The following is a 12,733-nucleotide window of genomic DNA, read 5'->3' as shown; positions in this document are numbered from 1 at the left end:
GGTACCTGGGTTCCACCCAGGCTTCTTTATTCTTCGATTTCCCGTGTGCTCCGGGCCTTCTTCGTGCTCCTTTCTGATCTCACTGCATTTGCTCGTTCGTCCCTAGCTGCTGTTCGATCCGATGAAACAATATCAGCCATAGTCGTTTACCGAACGCAAATCTTTCACGATGCTCTCGGACAAATTGCGGAGAGACAAGAAAATAAAGAAAAAGCTTGCTTTCCGAGCGTAGTCGACACGAATTCCCTTTAAAAGCGCACGTGGTGCGTCGCTAATTGGATTACGCTCGATAAGCGTAGGACTCGCTGTGACACGGGCTTCGAACAAGTTAAGAAAATCAGATTTTGCAATCGGTTACGTACGTATTCTCTGCTATCGACTACCAGCGATCTCGAACGCTCGCGAAAGCCACAGAAAAATTTCGTTCTTCGAATCTTCCCTTTCCACTGTGCATTCTACCGAGAATCACCTAGCCCACCATTTATTCCACCTGTTGCAGCACATATAAATCCATATAAATATGATAAATTCCCCTTTGGATGTTTTATAAATTACGTCCTGTCGCTTGACCAAGTGAATTCTAAAGCGGACAATTTATCAAATTTTTGTTCGAAAAGAATATTAGAAATCATAGACGGAGAATAATATTTGTTCCTTCCTTTGTGGAAGGAACAAGCTGTGAACTGCGTCTCGCCAATGCAATTTTTCAATTAGCTATCGATATGATTCGCGAGTAAAAATTTACGGGAACGATAACTTTATCTTTTCTTATTTTATGAATTTGTCATCGATCCACTTTACTGGCTGATAGGAAATATTTTATAAATAAATCGCAGGCATAGTATCCTGATACCCGATCACGCTGTCGAACCTGAATTACCTGAATTATATTTCGACTAACGATACGCTGGAAACTGCTAAAACAAGTAAAGATCGGTATTACTTTGAAAAAAGACCAGATTGAAGATTGAAAAATAGACAGATCGACTACTTGCAGAGGAAATATTAATATTACAAGTCGCCAAGAAAATGTTACTTCACGGTATTGCGTTACTATCTATTGGGTTGGCAACTAAGTGATTGCGGATTTGTCAATACCACCTAATGACAAAGTCCGCAACCACTTAGTTGCCAAGCCATCTTATTTTATTTTCCATGTCTTGTGTGTTTTTGCGTATCGTGAGCTTTTCTGCGTCCTTAATTTTCCCACAGACGCATTAGTGTGATCACCGTTGCTTATCCATCTAGACAAGATCGTACTAGCAAATGTAATAATTAAAATTTCGCGTCACGACCACGCCTCGCCTTCTCGCGTGTTAACGAGCGAATGATTGGTATTGCAGGAGTTTCGTTACGTTTGTGTGAAAAGGGATTCTAAACGAGGCTTCCATGGCATTCAACGAAAGCACGGCTTAATCTTCGTGCGAATCTAATTGCGCCAGTCGATTGCAAACTCGTTCATTATCCTCACCTCGCGTCGTACGTCACGGTTCGATGACTAATACGCGTTATCGCCTAGCCTGGTTTATAAACGAATCGCGAGGCGTGCAATAATACATGTCGTAAAAATGACGAACATAAAATAGACGAGTGACGTATGACGCGTACGCTAGCTTGCGATTAATGATCAAACGTATCCCGATTTAGACTGCACGCCTCTCGCGTTTTGCTTTTAATAAGACAATTTTGCGTAAGTATTTTTAATGACCACGTGTCTTTTAAATCTTTTGCAGAATGTCTCGTAGAACTTTTGTTTCGATTATGTGAGTCATGCGACTGTAATTTTACCAGGCCTGGTCAGACGACCGGTTTCAAAGTTTCATCTAATATTGCACGTTCGTTGCTATTTATTTAATTTAATTTACAGAAAGTTATTTAAGTAAAGTTAAGTAAAGTAGGATTTTTAATTAGATTTTGAAATCGTTTGACCGGGTACTGGTGAGGTTCGCGTTAATTGATCTTCCGATCAACTTGCAGAATCGCCCCTTCCTCATTGATCTCGATGATTTTTTGATATATTATACAAATCGATAATTTGAGCAATTTTCCTCTCTACATGAAACCTTAATTTCCGCTTAATTTCCGAGATATTCGCAAGGAACTATAGGTGCTGCTTGCGCACGAGGCCTTTAAGATGGCGACCGACTCTCGTTTATAAACAGGAGATAAATAATATACGGTATATAACAATAAATAATGTAATAATATAAATAGTAAGATACATAATATATAATATAAACAGAACCAATACCACAGGCGCACAATTATGGACAGAAGTGAACCCTAGACGTACCTGCAGCTTTTTGCGAATATCTCGAAAACTAAGCGCGATCGATGGTTGTAAGTATAATGAAAACTTGTTCAAAATTTCCAGCTCTACGACATATTCAAAAATTATCAGAATCGGAGAAGACGAATATATAAGTTTTATAAGTTCACCGGGTTTCCTCCAGACTAGATAATATAGCATTTTCTTGATAGATGAATACTTATAGATCAATTACAGTGTTCATAAAAAAAAAAAAATGATCATAAAACCAAGCAAATCAGTCTTTTCGTAAGTACCAATTTCATACTTCGATCGCAGTATTCACCAAATAACGCAAAAATCATAAAATCGACAAGAACGATCTTTATAGCACCCAATATATATTCCAATTGTGGTAACCATGGCAAGTCACAAAAATCATAAAATCAAGCAGAATAGTCTTCCCTTTAGTATCCATTTTATACTACAATCACAGGGCTCAGCAAAAAATCCCAGAGGTCGTAAGATAACCGAAAACGAGCTTCTCGTGTTTCCTCCCTATATATATGTACATAGTTGCCAATTTAAATCACGATTGGCACAGTAGACCAAACAGTCGTTCTTTCAACTCCTGTGTTGCCATCGATCCCGATTTTTTCAGGCTAAAAAACAAAAACGGTCGAACGTGGCCGTGCGTGAAAGTTTTTCGATGTATCGGGTGCACGAAATCCGAGACCGAACCAGGTGCACGCACCAGTGCACCAGAGTACCCGATATCCCGTGGGCAATTTCCATTTGGTCTGGCGATTTTCACAACGACCGAGTCCCTTTAATACGCGATCGAAGCCTCACCGGCAATTTATTAAATTATTCGAGATTATATAAATCAGGCTAATGCCTATTGGCACATCTTCCGAGGCTTACGTAAGAAGCACGCTCAGCTGGAATCTGTCAGGTGTCCGCCTTCGTAACTATCGAGATTCCTAAGCGATCCAGCCTGCCACTGGATCGATCATTAAATTAATTTGATTCTTTTTTTTTTTTTTTTTTTTCTAGGAAATTTTTCATAGCGTTTAAAATACCGATCTATCGATAACGATTCTTTCGTTATGTAAGGTGATCGTTTCCCTTACCGACTGTACCTGTGGCGGCACATGAGTTAGAGGTCAATTCAAATCATGTTGTTGTTTTGCCTCGGAGTATCAAGATCGTTAGGATACACGTAATGTAAGAATAAATAAACTCTGAGCAAAACAATGTCGCCGTTACGTGCAACCGTCGAACAAAGACGAATTTGAATTTTTTGACTCTGCCTCGATCGGTAAAAATAAACGGGCGCGATCGAGAGGAAATTAGTTACAGTCAGTCGTCGATCAGTTATCAACCAGTTATCAACGAATTATCAGCGATCTAATTAAGGAGTCATTAGCGATCCGATTTTACGACTTATACACTTTCTTAGCGAATCGGTTAGTACGAGCGTTATCTGTATACTAATTTATCATTTTAAATATATTCGATGGTTTCAACAACGAGCAATCTCGTCCATTAAACCTCACCGACCAACCATCCTCTAAACATAACCTCTACTCGTAGTAGTTCTCGTAATAGTACTCGTAAATAGTTCTTTCTTTTGCAATTCTTTCGTATCATATAAAAATCATCGAAATGTTGAAAATCCTCGACATGTGAAATATAAAAAATCGACAAACTGAAAATGCAAAAAGCTCGGATGATAAAAAATTCTTCAGTAGTTATTACCAACTACTAACAAACTTTTCCTACGCTGGTTTTTCGTATCATCAAAAAATCATCGAAATATATGCAACGCACGTCGAAAATTCGTACCAGAGGATTAAAAAACGCTTCGTATTAAAGTCTCGGCGCATGCTACGGTTCAAAGGCAGACAATTTCGACCTTAACGACGTGCTGGACGATGTACAACGAACGGACGTGCAGGTAGATTCAGCGGGTCCGGGTAGTGTAATTTTTTTTTAATTATTTTTTTTTATACTTCCGTTTTCATTTTCTTTTTTCCCCTCTGCCGACCATAAATTATTCAATGCTGGGCTACGGGCGGACATTCGAGCTTTATTAATCCGCCATGCTGCTTTTTTGCTAATAAATCCTCCCCCGTTTTCCCTCCCGCCGGTATTTTTTTCTTTTTTCTTTCGCTTAATTAACGCTCCGAGGAACGTGTTTCATTCGAACCCTCTCTTTCTACTTTCATCGTTGAAAACTCGCGATAAAATTGTTTCCTTCGGATGGACAGTCGTGACGAAAAAAGCTTCACGTACCCCTTCCACGATTAAATAGAAACGTTCTCCAATGACCGAAGAAAATACCACTTTAATAATCAATTTTAACGAATACCATGCGACATAGCGTAATGCAATATTTCATCCAGAATATAAATTAACAAAAAGTACGGTATAACGTGTTTCTGATATTTTCTCATATTTTTTAATATTAATTTTTAATATTTTTGTATATACTATATATAATATCTTATATTTAATTAACTCGAACAAGGAGAACGTCACCCATATTTGGGTTAGGTGGGCCCCCCACGGAACCATAGCCGTCACATAGATATGGATGACACGGCGACCAACGTGTTAAAATTAATAGAAACTTTTGAAATACTAACTGCAACAAAATATAATTATCCACATTATGTGAACCAGTCTGAAGCTTTTCTCTTTCGAAAATCCATCCGATCTATAAATATTCTACCGATCTATAAATATCGAATCGAGTCTAGTTACTGCCCACGGGAGACTGAAATAGCGAAACAAAGCAAAGCCGATGAAAATTTTTTAAATACACCGACAAACAGTTCCGAAATAGGATCAGCGCCAGCTGATTCGAAGAACGCCATATTGTCAGCCTGTTAGGTACTTCCCAAGCACCCCGCTACTGTGTCGGGTAGCAACAACTCTGGTCTCGGTACTTTTAGAGAACAGGTACGCAACTGGGTACCACAGATTTTTCTCGCGTCCGGTTCTTACGACTGCTCGTCAGGCTAAACATCACTTTGTCCATGGCAACGCATTAAACGTTGTAGCAGGAAACGGGTCCGCGCGATTATTTATAGTACGTTGGCATGCGCTGGTTACCCGTTATTTCATCAGCCAGCAACGCGACGTAATGAATAATACGATTTTCAAGGGCCGCCTCTCGCTCTGCTTGACGTTATCGAGGACGCTTTATCGATGTCCGATCGCCACACCCTCTACGCCTCCTTCCATCCTGCAATTGTCCCTAGCTTCCGCCGGTAAATGCCGCATGGAGCTATACTTCTTTATTCGTCGATCCAAATTACCATTACCATCGTTTCTTGTTACTGGACTGTGGTGTTTTCTGTGTTTGCCGCATGGCAAATTTCCCACAGCTTCGTACGTCGATCTTCGTTCGCCTCACAGGTCCAAGCGTCTGGGCCCTTTCTTTTTCGACGTTTCTCTAGACTTTGCCGCGCGATCTATGGTTCCCTACACCTAACCTGTAAAGTTGGCAATTAAGTGATCGCGGATTTTGCCATTAGGTGCTATTGACAAAATATTTTGCCAATGCAACCAATGCAACAAGCGAATCGCATCTCCATCGAAAAATGCCATATTTACAAATTTGTATTCGCACCTATAGACGAAACTCGTTACATCGTGTTGGAAACTATACCCTTTTTTCATATTTTCACTTTGACTTCAAACAAGATTCGTCTCTTCGTTGATTTACTTCGTTGAATACGTAGAGCAACGATTGTCCTATCTAACAGTGGAGGTAGTTCGCGATGGGAAAAGTTGATGAGAAATGGTGGATCGCTGGAGGGTGTAGTTGAAAAAACGTATAGGCGATCGTAAACTCGTCCCATGTGGACTATCGCTGGTGGTAACGGACTGAGGAACCGTGAACTTGCCCATTAGAATTTGTAAGGCTTCCCCACCGCGGTGAAAACGTGGTCTGCCTCGGCTTGGCCTGTACGAGACTTCTGCTCAAGGTTGTCGCGGGAGTTTAACCGGTTCTGAAACTATACACTCGCGCCTATTCCTTTTGCCTCGTTCCACGTATTACAACGCGAGTCATTAATGTCTGTCTGCTCGTTCTTCGTCCGTCCGATCTGTTCCCCTCTTTCTTACTTTCGAAGAAAGTGTCATGGCAAGTGACTTCCGAACGCCATCTACCAATTTAATCTTAGTGAATTAACAGACCGATCGAGAAACGATCGATAACAAATTTTCTCTTCGGGGCATCTACTTTTTCGTTTCTCCACAGTTTACGTCTTCATCCTTGCGCTTCGCCCGTCTTCCTGGCCCTCTTTGCTCTTCTCTCTGCCCTCGCTGTCTTTGCTCGCTCGCTCCTACATTTTCGCCTGCTTTGAATAGGCCAATACGAACTCGACACCAAATTTCCTATTTAGTTGATCTACGTTTCTCTGTATTCTTCGTATTCTATCGCGTATCTTGCTTCAGCTGTGCGCATTTACCGAGTGCAGCTTCCTGCTTTTTGATGGAACAATTTAGTAATAATTGTAACGATCGAGCGAACTAATTTTCTTAACTAAAGCTAGCAAGAAATTCGACCATCTGACGATTCGTTGCTTTGCTGTTTCCATCGAAGTGGCGACGGAGAGTTGCTATCTCAGGCAACTAAGCGATTGCCTGCCACCTAATGACAAAATCCGCAATCGGTGGAATGGATAAAATTGGCGAAAGATATAGCGATCTGACGTGACTCGTTTTCTTATCCTTCTCAGGATGACGTTTCTGGGTTTTCCTTGATTAATTATTTTTTCCTCGTTCGAGGTCTCGCAAACACGCGACGTGAATAAACTTGTTATTTCTGAAAAGATCCCGCGTCCTCGTTTCGTTAATCTAGCTTCTGTTTACCCCTGGCAAACATTAATTATCCATTTTTAGTCTGCTCGACGAATTTGTCGTAAGAGCCGAGGAATCGAGTAAATTCGATCAGAAATATCAGCATCCGCTTCGCAGTGGTTTTCTACTATTGGGCTGGCAACTAAGTGATTGCGGATTTTGTCATTACCACCTAATAAAAAAAGCCGCAGTCATTTAGTTGCCGACCCATATAGCTTTTTTGCCCTGTAAGAATTATTCTAACACTTTACCGGCCGATAACCGACTGACCGATTTTTATCGTCGACGCTTACCGACTGATAATCTATTATTTGGTTTTTTGTCGCCGACGCTTACCGACCGATAGCCTATTAATCGGCTGTTTCTCGTCGACAATCTCTCTCATTAAGCGAGCAGTGATTTGTTATTTAGTACCCTGGTCAGTTGCGTCAGTCGCGTTGCTCTGTAAGCTCCCACAGTTTTATACCAATTTGAAAAACTTACCGTTCGCGATGAACGAAAAGAATGGTATTGGAGAGTCTAAACGGAAACAGAGCCAGCGCTAGGGAGAATCTGCGCCTGAGCTACCGGTCGGACGTGCGTATGCTGTTGAACCGCTAACGGTCGGTAAAGTGTTAATTGCCTGTTCGATAAATTTTTTAGAACAGCTATAGAATCGAATAATTTTAGCAAAAGGTCTGCAATTCGATACGGTTAACTTTATGATTCATTTTAACGTGGCTTTCTCAATATCTCGTTTAATTATCATTTATTTCGCGTATAATGGAAGTTTCTAATTTCGAAGGACACACGAAAGTAGACGAGGAATTTTTTTTTTTTTTTTTTTTTTTCGTCAAAAAAGCTAGTCGATCGACTACATTATGTTGAAGGAGATCGAGTCACACATTTTCTACTCTCTGCCTTTCTTGTTTTCTCTCGTTAAATGAAGTCACGCTAATTACGCAATGATTAATAACGTGTGTGTCACTTACACGTTAGAAACTTCGCGTGTCACGTGAACTATGATGAAACCGAATCGTTGACACAAGTAAGCCGGATTCGGTCCAATTGACGTCTGAAATTGTTTAACAAACAGGTATAACACGTCACTAGCGTGATCATCACGATCCATCAATTTACATTAACCGATAAACGTTTGCTCTCTGCAAATTTTCCGCTTCGATTTCCACGGAAACGAGACACATGTTATTTAACTAAACAACCAAAGGCGAACGATTGCGTCAATTTACTTAATATCGCACGTTTGTTCAAGCATGAAAAAAAACGCGTGATTTTGATAGAAAAGAGAAATTATAACGCTGGAAAAAATTCACATTTTCGATGTGTGTATTACCTTATTTTATTACATCGTGTAAATGTCTTCGTAAATATCTCCACTCTTAGAGTGAATTTTTGAAAATATCTCAGTTTACGCTAGTTTTTCGAAGATATTTTGCCCTTAACAATTTTTCAGCCACACGCTCTTGAAAAATTATCAGAAAATTTTTCAGAAATTAACAAACTCAAATCAAATGAACAAACACCTTCTTATCTTTTCGTAAAAACTTGTTCTTATCAAAAAGTTCCCATATAAGAAAAAAATTTTTTACGAAAAGATACGAAGGTATCTGTTAGATTCTGGAAAATTTTCTGATAATTTTTCAAGAGTGTGTAGCTCGATATAGATATATATACTGCTTTGATTCTGATTGTCTTTGATTCTCTCCTTTCGAATTGGAAAAGAATTTCAAAACAGCAGAAAAATTATTTCAACGTGAAATTTTTGACGCATTTTCAACTGCTGATATCTCACTTGTATATTGATTTTGTCAATACCACCTAACCACAATATTAGCAATCACTTAATTGGCAACCCAATATTATTTGAGAAACTTTTCGTCGGTAAGCGAGAATTTTTAATAAGACAGAGATAAAGATAAATTTCTTGCAAAATTTGTACAGCCGTTCTGAATTTTAATGTTGGAATATATTAATCGTGTTCCACTATATTCGAACGTTAGAATTCAGTATCACTGTACAAATGTTAGAATATTTCATTAAAAATTTTCGCATGTTAATTACTGACCAAATGTTTGCCAAATTATCCAAAGTCAATTAATATATGGTAATTGTTGAAAATGACAAGGTGAGTTCGTGCTCGCCATCCATATGCAGATGCGTTAGTTATAAGAAATAGTAACTAGAAGATGGTCCTAGTTACAATCGATAGATTTAATCGATAGGCTCAAGATGCTTTCTTATTTTTATCCCTAGTTTTAGTAAGCGCGTGCAATAAAGGTTCTTTTGGCTTGCAATGGTGTGATAGATTTATCCATTCAATAAAATAATCAATAATAATTGTGATCCTACCTCTGAGTATAGAAATAACAACAGTAATATTAGAAATCATAGGAATTGTGCAACTTTTTCAAGCAAATACTTTTCTCTTTGTATCATTGGGAATTTTTCAATCTAACATAACCTGTATGAAATTGCTAACAACTACATGCGCGTACAGCTCTGGTTCGTATAGCTTTCTGCAAGTTTCCGAGCTGCGTGCCCGACGTTTATATTTCACATTTGTTAACCGTACGTTGCTAGGCGAGGAGAACGTGGCTGCAGCCTCTGATCGTTTCGAGATAATTATATTCGAGATAATATCCAGAGCGATATACACAACGTGCAGACACTGTACAAACTCGTTCCTACCATTCTTACTACATATGTGCGTATGTACTTTGCAATTCGATACAACGATGTATTCGTATTATATCATTCAATTAAAAAATATTTCCAATCAGACAAGCGACTTCTACTAATTTTTTTTATTTATTATTATTATTTATTATTATTTATTTATTTATTTACTACTTCTTGTTCGTGTTAACTATATTTGTAGGAATTATATTTATCGTTTGTTAATTTATTAATTATTACTTAATTTATTTATTTCTATCTTTTTATTACGTTTCTTTATTATTATTATTTATTTGCTTATTACCATTGTACATTATTTGTTACATTTATCATTCACTTATCTGTTGCTATTTATCGAAATACTATTTATCGTTTCTGAAAACGGAGGATCGTAGAAAATTGCTATTACGTTTCGTAAAATTATTATTCATAAATAACATGTGCGGTAGCGCGATACCTGTACTTTTCCAATAGATCCAAGTGTTTTAGAATTATGTACACAGTTCAACCATTTGTACTATCTTAGATCGAAGAAAAAAGAGGATACGTGCAGGAAATTGAAGGTTGTTTAAGTTGATTTACGTTGTCGATAAGTAGAGTTAAAAATCTTGTTGATCGTATCACGTCAGTTTCCGTATCATTAATTATCTCCTACCTTCTCCTGTGCTTCCTCCGTGCTAATCGTTAAAATTCTTTTTCCCCCTCTTCTTCTTCTTTTTCTTTTTTCTTTCTTTTTTTTTCTATTTGGAACTGTACCAGCAATTTCTGCCTCATTATACGGAATAATTAATACAGACGTTCCTTCGTGCGATAAACAGGACGTTAAAATATCTATTGCAATCCTAGAGATTCCTTTGTGGATGACTATACTCGTTACTTAGTTACCCACTGCAAATAGATTCGACTCATTAAATCGGTGGGGCCATTAATTGGATTTGATTGCTTCATAGGACATTAATCTTTCAATGTATGACTGTTTTTCAGACGAGAGAACGTTTTCCACCGATTCTTTCAAATATTTTCTTTGCTCGAGAAATATCTTTATCAAAGATATATCTTTCTCTTTCTAGATGTATATCGGTTGGCAACTAAGTGATTGCGGATTTTGTCATTACCACCTTTATTCATTATTACCATTTTGTCATTACCACCTAATGGTAATAATGAATAAAGATGGTAATGACAAAATCCGCAATCACTTAGTTGCCGACCCAATGGAATAGCATTGTGTATATTTTCAAACTGAGAATTTTCACTTCCACGTGTGATTTTGAATATTTTAATGTTCATGCAGAGCAAGAATACCATCGTATTACATATATTATAAGTATTCCATATTTATTATTTCTACAAAAAAAAAAAAAAAAAAAAAAAAAAAGAAAAGAAAAATCTACATAACCTTCTTCAATGTTGAATTTTTTAATGTTCATGCAGAGCAAGATTATTACAAATATTATAAGTATTCCATATTTATTATTTCTTCACAAAAAAAAGAAGAAAAATCTACATAACCTTCTTCAATGTTGAATCTTTTAATGTTCATGCAGAGCAAAAATACAATCGTATTACACATATTATAAGTATTCCATATTTATTATTTCTTCACAAAAGAAAAGAAAAGAAAAATCTACATAACCTTCTTCAATGTTGGACGAATATATGATTCAAATTTTTAATTGAAATATCTTCTAATTTCTTTGTGAAAATACCATAAGAATTGAATTAATATCTTCGTGAAATCTATACTTCTCTAAAATTCAAGCATTGATATAATGTTTTATATTTGTCGAAGATATGCTGCAAAGAATATAAGAGGGATTCGCGTTATGGAAACTCGTGGAAATAGCCATTGAAGTATCTATACAATAAATGTTCAAAGGCACTGAAACGAGAAGGGAAAAAATAGAAATAGACTTTTAATGTTGCGAAATCGTTTGCTCTGATATATCTTTCAATTGGAAAGTCAAATACGGATTCTAATTGGAAACTCAAACATTGCGTTTAATAATTGGATTGGAAAGTCGAGCTGCGCACTACTACCTTCTGCAAACAATAGGACACGTATTATACTTCTTGCATCTTCTACGAGCTTTTAGTCGTAGTGTGTATTTGTGAACGAAGATTTCAACTATTCACAGGTAAACTCTATTATTTGTCGAAGCATCGACGATGCTTCGCGAAGAGAAATTTTCATACAAAATTTTGTATAAAATCGTCGCTTATATTTATGACTGTTGTTCGTATCAATTTCAATATCGAGGAATTTACTAATTTTTTTAATGGAATTATACAGAGCGATTCATATAACTCGAATAGGTCAAATTTACATTGTAATTGAAATTAGAAATATCTTGCAAATTAACCATTTCCCAACCACTGTATTTTTTTTATATAAAATATTAAAGGAATTCGAACAATATATTATAAAAACAATTACATTTAAATTAACGATGTAAAATTAACGTACCATACGACATGTCCGATTTTGTCACAACAGTTTTCGAAATTATCTTTTTTTAATCAATAAATCCTTTTATCTTTGTAGATGTATATAAGTGTGAAAAACTTAAAATCATATCTCAAGGAAAACGCGTATTCTGACTTTGACATATGAAGGAGAAAATTCTCAGCTTTAAAACGTCCGAAAAATTGCAAACATCCTGTATAATAGTATGCAAATACATTGACTGATAAAGCAAGTTTAAAATTCATGTTTATGTATAATAGCTATTATACTGCATTAATAGTACCTTGTTGTAGTGGACATCTTTTAGAATATTGATAACACTTAAGATAACAGTTAAGATAAGTTTAGAATATTGTTAACACTTAAGTTAAGATATATTACCTACCTAATTTAATTGTTTCTGTCAAATATAATTCTGTTTTCTCAAATTTTTGTGTCTTTTATACTACTTATCCTCAGAATATCAT

At 36.8% G+C, this 12,733-nt stretch overlaps 1 protein-coding gene and 1 long non-coding RNA gene across 2 annotated transcripts in view; one reads left to right on the top strand and one right to left on the bottom strand.

The window, feature by feature from the left end:
• Nucleotides 1-12,733, bottom strand: part of LOC126874837 (beta-1,4-glucuronyltransferase 1) — a 59,690-nt gene that overhangs the window by 35,079 nt on the left and 11,878 nt on the right. The window lies entirely within an intron of this gene.
• Nucleotides 7,732-12,694, top strand: LOC126874872 (uncharacterized). The gene is made up of 2 exons (XR_007693071.1): nt 7,732-11,937; nt 12,345-12,694. It is a non-coding gene; the product is annotated as an uncharacterized LOC126874872 (long non-coding RNA).

Source organism: Bombus huntii, chromosome 16, assembly GCF_024542735.1.
Source record: "Bombus huntii isolate Logan2020A chromosome 16, iyBomHunt1.1, whole genome shotgun sequence".
Lineage (NCBI taxonomy): Eukaryota > Metazoa > Arthropoda > Insecta > Hymenoptera > Apidae > Bombus > Bombus huntii.
This window is presented reverse-complemented; position numbering and strand designations above follow the sequence as displayed.